The sequence below is a fragment of the Phyllostomus hastatus genome, unplaced genomic scaffold, assembly GCF_019186645.2.
Source record: "Phyllostomus hastatus isolate PE091 unplaced genomic scaffold, TTU_PhHast_1.1 phas_scaffold_182, whole genome shotgun sequence".
Classification (NCBI taxonomy): domain Eukaryota; kingdom Metazoa; phylum Chordata; class Mammalia; order Chiroptera; family Phyllostomidae; genus Phyllostomus; species Phyllostomus hastatus.
The window spans coordinates 9,744,884-9,759,061 of record NW_025334013.1 but is presented as its reverse complement, the minus strand read 5'-3'; the positions used below and the strand labels follow the sequence as shown (position 1 = coordinate 9,759,061).

Here is a 14,178-nt window from a genome sequence, read left to right as displayed (position 1 = left end):
GGCTGCGACCTGAGCTGCCTCCCCGCCCCCAGGCTCCCTGTGCTCCGCGCCACAGGCAGCAGTGATCTGTGGGAACCGTGCGTCTGACCACATCGTTGCCCTGAGAACGCTTTCTGTCTGCAGCGCCCCCCAGCCCCCAGGATACACAAAGCCTAGACTTTGGGGCCCTCCTGTCTGGGGGTCCAGTTTGGTCTCGGCCATGTCTTAGACTTCAGGACCCTGGACACATGGTTTAACGTCTCTGAGGCTCAGCCTCCTCGTTTGTAGAATCTGGGGCAGCGGAGAAGCTGTGAATGACATATGCAAAGTGCCTGGGATAGAGCTGACCCTCCACAGATGGACATTTAGCCTGGCGTTCAAGGCCCCCCAGACCAGACCCCCTGATGACACCTCCCTTTCCTCCGTGCCCAGCCCCTGTCCTGATCATATTCCTCCGCTTGCCCCACCCCTGCTGCCCTTCCTCGGGGCTTCCTCCAGAAATCCCCGCCCATCCCGTCTTCCTGGATTCCTCTGCCATTTCTTCTTCATCCTTCTCCTCTTCCAGCACCCGCTCCCCAGGAAGGCTCAACTCTTCACTTCCTTCATGAATTTACATCCCACATCCTAATAAAAAGGATTCGAGACAGCTTCCGAAACACACCCTGGGTACAGTTTTATATTAAGTGAAAAAATTAAGTCAAAGAGTGGGGAGACAAAGACAGGGTGGACACCCTGTCTGGGTGGTAGAGTTAGCTCTGAGTTCCCTGGCGGCCCAGGGAAAAAGGGGGAATAGAATCAATTCCATGAATCATGGGGCTCACAAGGTAAAACTGACCCAGTAGAGGAAGAGAAGCCGAGCTCTTCCAGGCCCTGAAAACTGAAGGAAATCCCCTACACTTGGGGGGGGGGAGTCAGTAAACGGGGTAAGGGTACTGAACCAGGTCATTCCCAGCATCCTTCTGACTGCGTCTGGCTCGGTCCATAGATACACTGGGGGCGGGGTGTCCACAGGGCTGTCTGCTGGGTGTCCTTCAGCCCCTCCTCCATGAGCATTCTCTGTGTTAGCCAAACCTTGGGTTAGCTAGGGAGTGGTAGGGGGTGTGGGTGATGTCAGCTCTCTCTCGCAGCTGCTAGAAAGGAGATCCAATATTTTCCGATGTCAGCCAACCTGGCTGTAGTTGAGATCCCGCTCCTCCCACTGGCTCCCTCGGAGCTGGGGGACTGTTCCTGCAGAGGGGATGAGGACAGCACCCACCTCTGCTGGGCATCGCCTAACCCAGGGCCTCGGACCTCAGCGGGTCCTTCCAGAAAACTTGGACCACCTGCCTCATTGAACACACCGAGACAAAAAAGGCCCAGAGAGGGAGAGCCACTCGCCTCAGAACACACAGCCTCCTAGAGGCAAAGTGGGACAAAGGACAGAAAAGCGGCTCCGGAGTTAGACACTTGGATTCTCGGGCCGCCTGACATGGTTCCCTGAAACACTCCTCCTTCTGTCCACCGGCACAGCTCCGTCTAATGGAGGCCCTGGGTCTAGGTCCTGTCCAGCCGCGGTTCTCGCCATCTGTGTGGTGACAAGATATCATCGACCAAGACCCCCGTGGAGAAAGCATTGTACGGAAGGGCCCGGCATCCTTCCCCAAACCACTGCCTCGTTTTTACTCAACACACATTCCTCGGGCACTACGATGGGCCAGGCCAGGAGTGGACGAACAAGAACCGCTCCCAGCCGGCCTCAGGGGAAAGCGTGGACAGTGTGGACGTGGGGACAGGCTGTCACGAGGAAGCTCAGGAAGGGCACAACCAGGGGATGTGCCAGGGACCGAGGATGCGGGCTCGGAGGGCGGGGACGGTAAAACTGGAGGCCGGTGTTCGCTGAGCACGTCCACGGCGCTGGCTCCGGGCCAGGCCCCCCTGTCAGCGTCACACCCAGGAGGTGAGCTCTGCTAGTGTTTCGGCTTTGAAGAGGAGGAACTCCAGTCCCAGGGGGTTAAGCAACACGTCTAAGGTCTCCTGCTAATGATGACGGAGCAGAGCTGCAACCCCATCCCCAAGAATGGCGTCGTGGGGATTGCTACATTCGACCGCCTCAGAGGACGGTGGAGCCGGGGTAGCTCTTACCTCATGGGTTGCCGGTGCTTATGGGCTGCAGGGGCCGCTTGGCCTCGGCCCCTCCTGTTGCATCACGCACGCCCCCAACTCCTCCTCACCCCCCAGGGAAGGGCAAAACCATCCAGTGTCTGGTCTGCTGGTGCCGCACAGAGGCCTAATGGCAGGAGGACTCACGAGACGCCCACTCCCAGCCACCTCACCCCAGGCACTCTGACACCCACCCCTTCAAGCCCTGGATGTGGGTCCAGGCCACCCAGCCCCTGCTGGCCTTGGTTGGCCTGGTGTGAAGTCTGGGCTGGCCAGAGGGGAGAGGCGCACCCCCAGAGAGGGCCCTGATGAGTTGGGGCGGAAAGAGGGGGCATATACATTCCTAGAAAACGAAGGGAAGAGGAGGCTGTAGAGGGCAACCCGGAAGTCTGTGGGTTCACACTTGAAACAGATCAAAGAGCAGATCCTCAGGACCAAGCAGAGTGGGGGCTCCAGGCCCCCCTGCTCACCCCTCCCCCTCCAGCAGTCCCTGCAGCCCTTGGGAGGGGCCTGGGTCTCCACAGATTGGCTCAGAAAACCTGACCTGTCGCCGATAATAAGCCCAGAGAGGACCAGCACTTGATACAAGGCCACTCGACCCTTCTGGGGCTATTTTGGCCTCATCGGCCAAATGGTGCTTGCTGTTTTGTGCAGACCAGGTGCTGAACTTTACAACATGCCACTCCTTCACACCTTCCAGGTGGTGGCTGTGCTCTCCCCGCTCTGCAGACGAAGACATCGAAGTGACATTTATAAAGCATCCATCACTGCCTGGACCCCGGTGCGCACTCAGTGCATGTTACTCTCCTTCCTGTTCCTCTCAGTCCACCTCTTTCAGGAAGCCCTCCCAGATTGGCTCTGACTTCCAAGGAGGGCTCTGCTCTCTAAGCAGCCCCCTCAGGCTGCTCCCTGGGACACCACCTGCTTCAGCCCCACTCTTCTTGTCACTCAGGCAAGACTGCACACTTCATGGGGACAGGGAGTGGCCAGGCCTTCAGCTCTGGGGAGTCAGGAAGCTGGTTTAAATGAAAATATATACCCACGATGGTACAAGGGTCCCATTGCGCTGAGGACTGGGGTCTCAGGCAGGGAGGAAGGGATGGTAAAAGTGGGAGCCAGGGTCTGCTGAGCCTGTCATCAGCAGCTTCTGCCTTGTTCCCCAGTCGCAGGGCCCAGCTCTCCCCCTGCCCCCCCCTCAAGAGCTCGTGGGCTCTCTAGCTTCCGTCTCCCAACTCCGGCACTTGGCCGGGCACCCTTGGGGGGTGGGGGGAGGCCAGCGGCATCGGGGAGCAGACTCAGGCTTTCTCCCCACCCTGGCCTGGCCCTGCGGTTCGGTGCAGCCCCCAGAGAGGAGAGAGAACAGAGGGGACAGAGAAACAGAATGAGAAAGAAGTGGACTGAAAACCAGAGAGAGACGGAGACAAAGAAAGCCCAAAACAGAGACCAAAGGGAGAGAGTGAGAAAGGAAGAGGGACACAGAGCAATGCAGGCGCAGAGAGACTGAGACAGAGAGAGTCCAGCAGCAAGGAGAGCAGGAGAAAGACAGGGCCGCCGTGAGGGAGCCGCAGGCAGAAGCACCCTGCGTCCCCAGAGCCAGCATGGCCCCCTCTCCACTCCCCGCTTCCCCCAGCATCTCCCTTCCCCCCCTCCTGCTTCCTGCGCTCAGACACACACAGACCACCTGCTTCTCGCCTAGCCTGGGTGCTGGGACACATCCCCTGGCCACCTCCCAGGCGGTGGCTGTGTTTATGCCCACTGTGCAGATGAGGAAACTAAGCCTGGGAGCCATCGGGTGACTCAGCGCACTCAGCCGGATCCGGCACTGCGGGGGTGCAGGCGGGAAGGTCGTGGACCCGGAGACGGAGGCCCAGAGAGGAGCCGTGCCTGGCTCCGGGTCACACAGTAGTCAGCTGCCGCGCGGAGGCCGGCAGCCAGCTCCCAGCACCTCGCCTGGCTCCAGAGAAAACAAAGTAAATCTCATTAAGTGTTTGGCAGCAAGGCTGCAGGTCTTACCAAACAGGCTGCAGCCAACACCCTAGAAGCTGTCAACAGCCCCCGCCCCACCCCTTTCCTGCCTTCTCCCGCTGCCTTGTCTGGGAAGGGCAGCTCTGTTACCGTCCAAACGTGTCCCCCTCTAGGACTCAGGTCCCCCACAGGTGGCATCTCCACCTCCCCACCCCCTGCCATCCAACCCAGACTCCCACCCAGAACTGGCAAGAGGCAGGGTAGCTGTGGCTACACCCTTCATTTTGGTGACATCAGCAAAGTGCATCCTCAGGCTCTGCCCCTCTAGAGGAAGGAGGCAGGACACGCCCTGAGCACCTGCTCTGAGCCCCCCTACGGAGCTCATGGGGTCTGTCGCACCCCAGCAAGGCAGGCACAGGTGCTCGAAGCGTGGCTCAGAGAGGGCTGATGCCACCCAGGGTCATGCAGGCCATTCAGGACGATAGTCCAGCCCCAAGCCCACACTCCTGACGTTACCCAGTCTCCCCAGGCTGCCACTCTCGAGTGCTGTGCCCCCTCCCCACCAAGCCCTGCGCCCCCTCCCTTTGCACACACACGCCCTGTGCCCTGGGGTACGCTGGGTGGGAAGGGGAGGGCGCTCCCGGACTGCGGGACCGCAGGCAAGGCAGAGTCCCTCCTGGGCTGGGGCTCTCCTTGTGCCTGTCGGGGGCAGGAGAGAGTGTGACGGTCTTGGAGGGTCCATAGGCTCACCTCCCCTGACCCTCGCTTGCCCGTGTGCCCGCTGGGGCCTGGGGTCCTCCCTTTCACCCTCCAAGGTGGCTGTGATGCTTCACGGGCTGATCCCAGGATTCCCAGGCCTTCAGGAGACAGCACCCATGGGTCCCAGGGGGCAGGGGTCATGAGGGTGTGGATGTGATGATCTGCCTGGTCCCCTTCCCCATCTCCTGACCCAGGAAGGCACAGGGTGGGGGTGAGAGTTTGGGGTCCAGTGCAGAGTCAGCGCTCCCCCACCCCCTAGCATTGCCCATTGTGCTTCGGGCCTGGCGGCCACAGGGGCACACCACCACCCATGACCTCGAGGAGTGCGAGGGGCTGGGGACCTCTCACACAGATGCAGCAGCTGTGACATCGCACGGTACCACACGCAGAAAGAAAGAGCCCCGAATTCTGTGGGCTCCTGGTCCAGCTCGGGGTCAGGGACCTTCCAGCGGGAGGTGACACGGCACACGAAGAGGCTCAAGACCCTCACGGGCCAGGACTGGGTTTTCATTCCCCGGTCAGACGTGCCGCCCACTTATCGATCGGTCCTCCCTCTGGGGCACCTGCTCCAAGGGTTCACGGCGCCGACTTCCCAGGCACGCTTCAGAGACCGCCTGAGCTAGCTGGGTCACTTCAAAGGTCCCGGCACTGAGGCCCTGAGAGGGGACTTGCTCGCTCCCCCGCACCCTTTGCCCCTGCCTGCTGCCCCTCTCCTGGACACACTGCCCCAAGCCTGCGGGGCCCTGTCATCCATGCGCCGACCAGCTGTGGACTTCCTGTGGCCTGGGCCCCACACCCAAGCCGGGCCCATCCGACCTGGCCTCTGCCTGGTCCCTTTGCTCCAAGGGTTGGCCTCCTTTACCGTCCTGCTCACAGCCTCTGAAGTCCCCTTAGGGGTTGGAAGCCCGTGGGGTCGGGAGGGGAGTCTGGCCCCCCTGCTCCCCATCAAGGCCTCACCCGCCCCCGGCCGTCTGAATCCCCCCCACTGAGCACTGGGAACCAGCTTCGGGGGCCAAGATGTTGACAATGACCTGGGGGGTCTAGCTCTAACTCTCAGACCAGAGCGGAAACCAGGGGAGAGGTCAGGAGGTGAACACACGGTCAGCCAGTGGGGCTCATGGAGTCCAGGAAACATCTAAAAGCTACACTCACCGCAAAGGATTTAGAGGCACAGCCCAGAAAACAAACACAGGTAAGACTTTCTTTTCATCCCACCGGGGTTCTGAGGAAATTCTTCTTAATAGACGTTGTGTAAAGAAGCTCATGTTTGCTTGGTGGGTGGAACTGGCCCCTGCCCAATCGCCTTTATTTCCTTCTCATGCTGAACCCCTGTCCCCTCCAGCGGAGGTGAAGTCTCTCGGAGGGCAGGGGCCCCGGCCATGTACTTTGGTGCCCAGCACCCAGCACCCAGCACCCAGCGCCTGACACAAACAGGGCCTGGCCCGTTCATTCCTGATGCTCCTGGAGTGAGCTGGTGACCGAATGAGTTAAATCTCCCCTTGGAGGAGACTGCCATCATTCTTATATCGGGCAAAGGGCTGACACCCGGCACATCGTAAGAGACACCCGCACACCCACGCGAAAAGGCAGACCGCCAGCCCTGTCCGCAGAGTGGGACGCAACATCCACAGACACTGAGCAAGACCTTCAGGGAGGTCTGTGCTCCGTGCTTCCCCGGCTGCGACCCCAGACTCCTCCAAGGCGTGTGCTCCCGCGTGTGCCTTTCCCGGGGCACGTTTTGGAAGGTCTCACGTGAAGTACCGGGAGAATGGCGAAGGGAAGGCGGGTGAATGATGGCGCCGGAAGAAGGATGAGAGGCGCAGGAAATCTTTTCGGACGAGCCGTGGGCTCTCCCCCGGGGGGTCTGGGCTCAGGGCTAACAGTGGGGTGGGAACAGGGGTTCTATCCGCCCTCAGAGGGGAGGGGAGGCTCCCCACCAGCACAGGCTGGGTCCCCCCAAGAGGTAGTCAAGCAGAATGGACGGGGCACGGGGCCAGGAGTCAGGAGCCCCGGGTTCCAGCCCTAACGCCCAGCAGACTGGCTGGGCGACCTTGGGCACCCTCTCTGTGACCTCAGTCTTCACATCTGTTCCAGGGGAGGGCTGGGGAGCTGTCCTCAGAGAGCTGTCCAGCCCTGACTCAGGGAGGCACTCACCTCCTGCTCCCCTCCCCCAGCTCCTCCCAGCATCAGCCCTGTGACCACAACCTCAGTGACACGCACCCCCCGGGGGACCCAAGGTGAGGCCAGTCGGGGTGGGGCTGAGTCTCACAGCCAACCAGCCCCAGTGCCGGCCTGAATCACCCAGCCCTGCCCTGGGCCCCTGCTCTGGCAGCTCACAGGTGTCAGCGTGACCGGGCAGGGCGGGCACCCCGTTCCGAACCACTGCGCTTCCTAATACCGCCTTCCTGCTCCGCTTCCCCTGAGTCCACGTGTGGCCCCCGTCCTCCCTGACGTCCAGCGCCGGTCCCCTGGTGCCAGCCACACACAAGGCCCGCCTCCTGGGTGTCAGCAGGGGAGGACGGGCGGGGTGGGAGCCAGGGCCCCTGCTCTGCGGGGTCCCCAGACTAAGTGCGGACACAGCTGCCTGTCCCTCAGGAGCTTCCTCCCTGATGGGGGAGGTGCAGTCCCTACGCTCGGGAAGCTTCCAGTCTGATGGGGAGACAGCCCCTGAGCACACAGTTCGCCTAGTCCGGTGGGGCAGACACAGCTCCCGCCTCGTAAGAGCTCAGGGTTAGGCAGAGCCCCTCTCTCCCTTGTGGAGGGCTTCTGATCTGAGCGGGGAGGCGCAGCCTGTCCTGGAGGAATCTCCAGTTTGACGGAGCGTTCACACAGCTCTCTTCCTGTCGGGGGAAGGGACCCTCTCTCTCTCTCTCCCTCTCTCTCACATGCACGCCTGCTTACTGCCAGCGGGACTTTCACACGCTGTCTCCCTGGAGCCAACTCACCAGCCAGGAGCGAGGCCAGCCAGGGACCGGGCTCTCTGTTTGACGATCAGAGAAACCGAGGCCCAGAAAGAGAAGTGGCAGGGTGAGGCCGTACAGCAAGGCAGGCCTAGAGTCCGAGTTTACCCCCGGAGGGAGAGAGGGAAGGCAGGAAGAGGGGAAGGGGGACCGGAGAAGAGGGGTAGACGACTAAGCTAGGGGGTTGGCCCTGGAAGGCTGGGGAGCTGGGCACCCTCTGCCCCGTTGCCTGCTGCCCCGAAAAGGCCTTTCTCAACCCGGTTTGGAAACCGCTTTTTATTTCAGGGAGCCCTGCCAGGCATTTATGAGCCTGGTTTATGGCTCTGGCACCAGGAACCTGTGGCACAGCTTTTGCATGTGCCAAGGGAAGTGCCCGCTGGGCCACAGCCCTGGCCCAGGCCTCTTCTCCGAAAGCCACGGCTAGGGAGAGGCTGGAAGTCGGCCAGAGCCACGGGGAGCCCAGGGCTGAGCTGGCCAACCCCTGCCTTTTACAGAAGGGAACAGTGAGGACCAGAGAAGGGCCATGACTTGCCCAAGATCACACAGCAGAGCTTGGACCTGTGGCTGGCCCCCTGACCTTTGGCCACGGCTCTCACCGGCCCCAGGCCGGGCGGAACAGCTCTTCACCTCACTCCTTGTGGGGGCAACTCAGGATGTCAGAAAGGTCTTCTGTACTGGGGATATGTGGGGATTTTCCTTGGGGCTGGATCCCCCACTCCTGGCCCTGCACCCTCTCTCCCCCAGAGCGTCCCCTAAGGAGGCCGACCCACATCTGGCCATGGAAGGAATTTCCTGAGATGGGCGATGGGGGACATGAAAGGTCACATCAGCCCTGTGCCCCACCTGTACCCTGTCAGCCACCAGGATGCCCTCCCTCAGCAGGGAAAGCTGAGTCAGCCGGGGGGAGGAGAAGCACTTCCTCTGACTGAGCACTGCCACTGGGAGACTGGGCTTCTTGATAAGAGGAAATAGAGGGTCAAAGATGTTGAGTCACCTTGCCCAACGCCACCCAGCACCTACGTGGGGAGGCAGAATGCCAGCCGGCCCCGTCTGCTTCCGAGGCCCACACTTTATTTCTCCATTGTAACCGCAGCCTCCGGAACAGCCCCGGGATTGCCCGCCTCCTCTGGGGAGTGCCCGTGGCCTCTGATCAACCTCACCCCACTGACTGGGTCCTGTGGGGGCTGGCCTCTGCTCACAGCTCAAAGCCGGCCTTGCTGTAGCTGCAGCTGTAGCATGTGGTGGGGCTTCCTGAGCAGCTGGGCAGGCACAGCAGACCTGGCCTTGGGGTACCCTCCAGCCCATTGACTCCCACGCCAGTGCAGAGCTGCAGAGGGGGCCCAGGAACCCAGGTTGAAGAGAGTTCATGGGCAAGAATGGAGTTCGCACAGTTCCAAGTCTGGGATGAGAGTTCAGAGGCTTGGATTCCAATCGAACCCTGCCACATCCTGCTGTGTGACCTTGGGCACGTTGCTGGCCACCTCTGAGCCTCAGTCCCTAGAAGCTGGTCATTCTTGATAATGAGTCTGCACATGCCTGGTTAGGTTCCAGGGTTCAGGCAGGGCCACTGCTCAGGGATGGTCCTCGGAAGACAGCCAGGCAAGGAGCAGGTGCAGGTTCCTGGGCTGTCACTCTGGTGGGACAGCGCTGATGTCATTCCTCACTGGCTGCAGCACCAGCAATTGCACCGCGGTGGAGTGTGGCCACACCTGCAGGAAGATGGAGCAGGTTTCCACGTCTCATGTTGCAACTCAGGGGCGTGCCGGAGGCTGGCTCTGCAGAGCCGATCGGGTCCATCTGCCCCGCCCCCCCCCACTCAGTGGTGGCACCTTGGTGGCTTGGAATTGGCCATAGTGGGACTATTCCCACCATGGAACTCAGTAAATGCTACACATGAGGGGGGGGGGGGTGTGTGCGTGTCTGTGTGTGGGTGGGGGGGGTAGGCTTGGAGAACCCATTGTTAAGCAGTTACCAGCACACCACTGGCTGTAGGGATATTATATTTTTCTAGAAATGTGCCCGTTTCATTTATGGATGTCCGATATATTTATTGGCCTATAATTTCTTTTTGTTTAAATTTAATGTAAGCAACTAAAGAAAGACAAACGGGAGTTTATCAAAATTTAAAATTTGGTGCTGCAAAGAAAAGCATCAAGGAAGCGAGAAGGCAATTGACAAAATGGGAGAAATTACTTGCAAAGCATCTGCCTAGCAAGGATCTAAGATTCAGAGTCTATAAAGAATGCTTACCACTCCACAACATCAAAATCAGAAAATGGACAATGGATCTGAACACGCATTTCTCCAAAGAAGATATAAGCACATCATTAGGCGGGCAGAAAAATGCAAATCAAAATGCTCTAATTTCTGAAGGTGCAAGTATATGATACCAATTTGAGACTTTTTCTCTTTTCTATTGTAAGCATTTGATATCTTGTAGATTTCCCTCTCAGAACTGCTTTTATGATGTACCATTAATTTTGATATAATGTGTTTCCATTTTTATTCAGATCAATGTGTTTTTTTAATTTCCCTTGAGAATTCCTCTGTGCCCGTGTATTACTTAGAAGGGTATTGTTTCGTTTCCAGGTGTCTAGAGATCATCCTGTTATCTTTCTGTCATTGATTTTTATTTTAATTCCATTATGATCAAAAAGTACATTCCCTATGATTTCAAGTCTTTCAGATTTTTTTTCTTTTTTTAAGGATTTTATTTATTTATTTTCAGAGAGGGAAGGGAGGGAGAGGGAGTGAGAGAGAAACATCAATGTGCGGTTGCTGGGGGTCATGGCCTGCAACCCAGGCATGTATCCTGACTGGGAATCGAACCTGCGACACTTTGGTTCGCAGCCTGCGCTCAATCCACTGAGCTACGCCAGCCAGGGCTTCACATCTTTCAGATTTTTTGAAATGTGTCTTGTGAGCCAGGATGTGGTATCTCGGTGTATGTTCCATAGGCCCTTGAAAAGAACATGTATTTTGCTATTTGGGGGTAGGGTGCTCTAACATGTTAATTAGACGCGATTGGTTGATAGTACTATTGAGTTCTTCTATAACTGTTGACTTATGTCTAGTTGTTCTATCCATTTTTGAGAAGATGTTAAAGTCTCTGGTTGTAATTGCAGATTTGCTTATTTCTCTTCTGTTTTATTTTCTTGTTCTCAGTTTTCGTCTCATATATTTTGCAGTTCTGTTGTTTGGTGCACACACCATTAGGGTTTCTATGTCAAAGAAGATCTAGACATCGAAGAAGGCATAGAAACCTATGAATTTTTGTCATTACGTGATGGCCCTTTCTGTCCCTGGCAATTTCTTGGCGTCGAAGTCTTTGTCACGTGATGTTGACGTCGGCACTTCCACTTGATTCTTTTGATTGAACTTGACATGGTGTCTCTTTTTTCGTCCCTTTACTCCCCACTGACTCGTGTCACGTTTGAAGTGAGTTTTAGACGGTACGTAGCTGGGTCACGTTTCTTTACCCGCCCTGCCAGCCTCTGTCTTTTCATTGGTGTATGTGGACCGTGTACATTTAATGTAAATGTCGATACCTCAGGGTTTGGGTCTGCTGTTGCCTCCAGCCACTGAGTTTTTATTTCAGTGATCGTATTTTTCAGTCCTGAGATTTCCATTCCGTTCTCCTTTACAGCTCTTTTCTTTTTTTGCCGAACCTATTTTTTACTATTTCAGGGGTTTTCCCAAATGTTCTTCGAGGCATTTGTATGATAAGTGCTTTAAAATTTCTGCTGAATAATTCTAATGTCTGTCATCTGCACATGGGTGTGTGTTGTCTTTTCTCATTCAAGTTGGGATTTTCCTAGGTCTTAGTGTGACAAGTAACTTTCTATTGAAACCTGGACATCAGGGGCATTCCTGCCCCCGCCCCCACCGGTGACCCAGCAGGCTCTTGGGCCTCTGTCTGTGCCAGTTGGAGTCCGTGCTGCTGGCTTCTCTAGGCCCCCATCTGGGAGACATAAGGCAAAATGAAAACCCAGGAAGCTCAGCTTTATGTATTTTGAACTTAACGTCATTAGATCACACGGGTTAAGAATTGTCTCAGCTTGGTCACCCCTCAGCTCTCCGGCACCACCTCAGCCTGCCTGGGTCCCCAGTGGGAGAGAGCAAGGCAGGGGGTGGGCTGCTAGGCAGACACTGCCGGGGGCACACAGTGGTCCTGTGTGCTTGCCAGTTGCCGTGGCATCTCCATGGGGTCAGTTTGAGGCCCCCCTGGACTCAGAGGTCATTGCCACTGCTGCGTGGAGCAAACACCCATGTTCCAGAGGACTGGGAATTCCTGGAGAACTGCCTCTGGGAAGAGCTAGCAATCATTTCTTTAAATTTCACATTAATTTTCCTTATTGTGGAGTCTCGGACAAACATCCAGAAACCACGAACAGCCTCAGTGATGAAGACTTTGGCTGCCATTTCCTCTATGAAGGCTTCACCGCCAAGGACATTCTGGACCAAAACATCAGTGAAGTTTCTCCTTCCGGTGATAAGGATGCCTTTTATGTTGCAAATCTGGGAGACCTTTTAAAGAAACATGAAATGGTTAAAAGCTCTCCGTCCAATCACCCCCTTTTATGCAGTCAAATGCAATGACAGCAGAACCACAGTGAAGACCCTCACTGCCATCGGGACAGGATTTGACTGTGCCCCCAAGACTGAGATACAATCGGTGCAGAGTCTTGGGGCACCCCCAGAGAGGATTGTCCATGCAAATCCTTGCAAACAAGTGTCTTAGACTAAACACGCTGCCAGTAATGGGGTCCAGATGGTGACGTTCGGTGCACAGTCGCACCGGTGACAGCTGCCAGGGCACATCCCAAGGCCAGGTCGGTTTTGCGGATCGCCGCTGATGATTCCAGGGCAGGCTGTCGTCTCAGTGTTAAATGTGCCGCCACTCTCGGAACGAGCAGGCTCCTTTTGGGACAGGCAAGGGAGCGAAATGTTGACGTCATCAGTGTCCGCTTCCACGCGGGGCGCAGCTGCACGGACCCTCAGACCTGCCTGCAGGCCAGCTCCGACGCCCGCTGGGTCTGCAGCGTGGGAGCTGAGGTTGGTTCCAGCATGTATCTCCTGGATACTGGTGGTGGCTTTCCTGGATCTGAGGATGTAAAGCTTAAATCTGAGGAAATCACCAATGTCATCAACCCAGCCCTGGCCAAAGTATCTTCCATCCGACTCCGGGGTGACCCGCCTAGTGGAGCCAGGCGGACACTATGTTGCATCAGCTTCCACACCTGCAGTTAATATCTTTGCCCAAAACCTCACATTAAAGGAACAACCAGGTTCTGATGATGAAGGTGAGTCGAGTGAAAAAAACCTTCACATGTTACGTGAGTGATGGAGCACAAGGACCATTTAACTGCATCCTCTGTGGTCATGCGCACACAGCGCCCCTTCTGCAGAAGAGGCCCAAGCCGGATGAGAAGCACTATTCGTCCAGCACATGGGGACCGCATGTGATGGCCTCCCTCGCCTTGCAGGGCGCTGCGCCTTGCCCGAGATGCCTGTGGGGGACTGGGTGCTCTTTGGAAACGTGGGTGCTTACACCATTGCTCTGCTTCTACTTTCAGCAGATTCCAGAGGCCGACCACCTACTACGTGATGTCAGGGCCGGCATCAGCCAGTCCAGAACCGTGACTTTTTGCCCGCAGTGGAGGAGCAGGACGTCGGCACTCTGCCAACGTCCTGCACCTGGGAGAGTGGGGCGGAACGCCACCCAGCAGCCTGCCCTTCGGCTCACAGTAACGTGCAGATGCCATTCACGTAGCTGTGACGGCAAGGGCAGCCTGAATGAAGGCACTGGGGGACCACTTAACTATTGCTCATTCTGAAACATCTTTGTAAGCGGGGTTGGCACCGACGGAACATTATGGAAGGGTGGGAGGCGGGGCCACGCTTACGCGTGTTCTCACGGAAACTATCTGAATATTTGGTTTATATGGATTTTTACTCAGTTTTCAAACCCTACTGAAGAGTGCTCCTCAGCTGTCAAGCAAGTGCTTGTTGCTTGTACATTGGCAGAATGGGCCAGAAGTTTTGTGTCGTGAACTGTTTTAAAAATAAAGCACCTTGAAAATTAAAAAAAAAAACAGAATTGTCTCAACTTTCTGATGTATTGAACGTGTTAACATTATGTGGTAGCCCGTTTATTATTATATATTAATAATACATCATGTATCTACTTATGTACATTGATATATAATTATGTGTTAATGACACATAATTATATACAATTATTTCTATAAATCACATTATTTCCTAATAATTTTTTATCCATGACTGTTAAAGCTGTGCCAGCTTCCTTTCGGTTGGTACATCTTTTTGGCATTTCTTTTGGTACATCTTTTTTTTTCCTTTTACTTTTCAAACT

The 14,178-nt window shown here is 56.3% G+C and overlaps 1 pseudogene; it reads left to right on the top strand.

Moving 5' to 3' along the window:
• The first annotated feature begins 10,570 nt into the window (after positions 1 to 10,570).
• LOC123831966 lies at positions 10,571 to 13,861 on the top strand (annotated as a pseudogene).
• Positions 13,862 to 14,178: the final 317 nt, after the last annotated feature.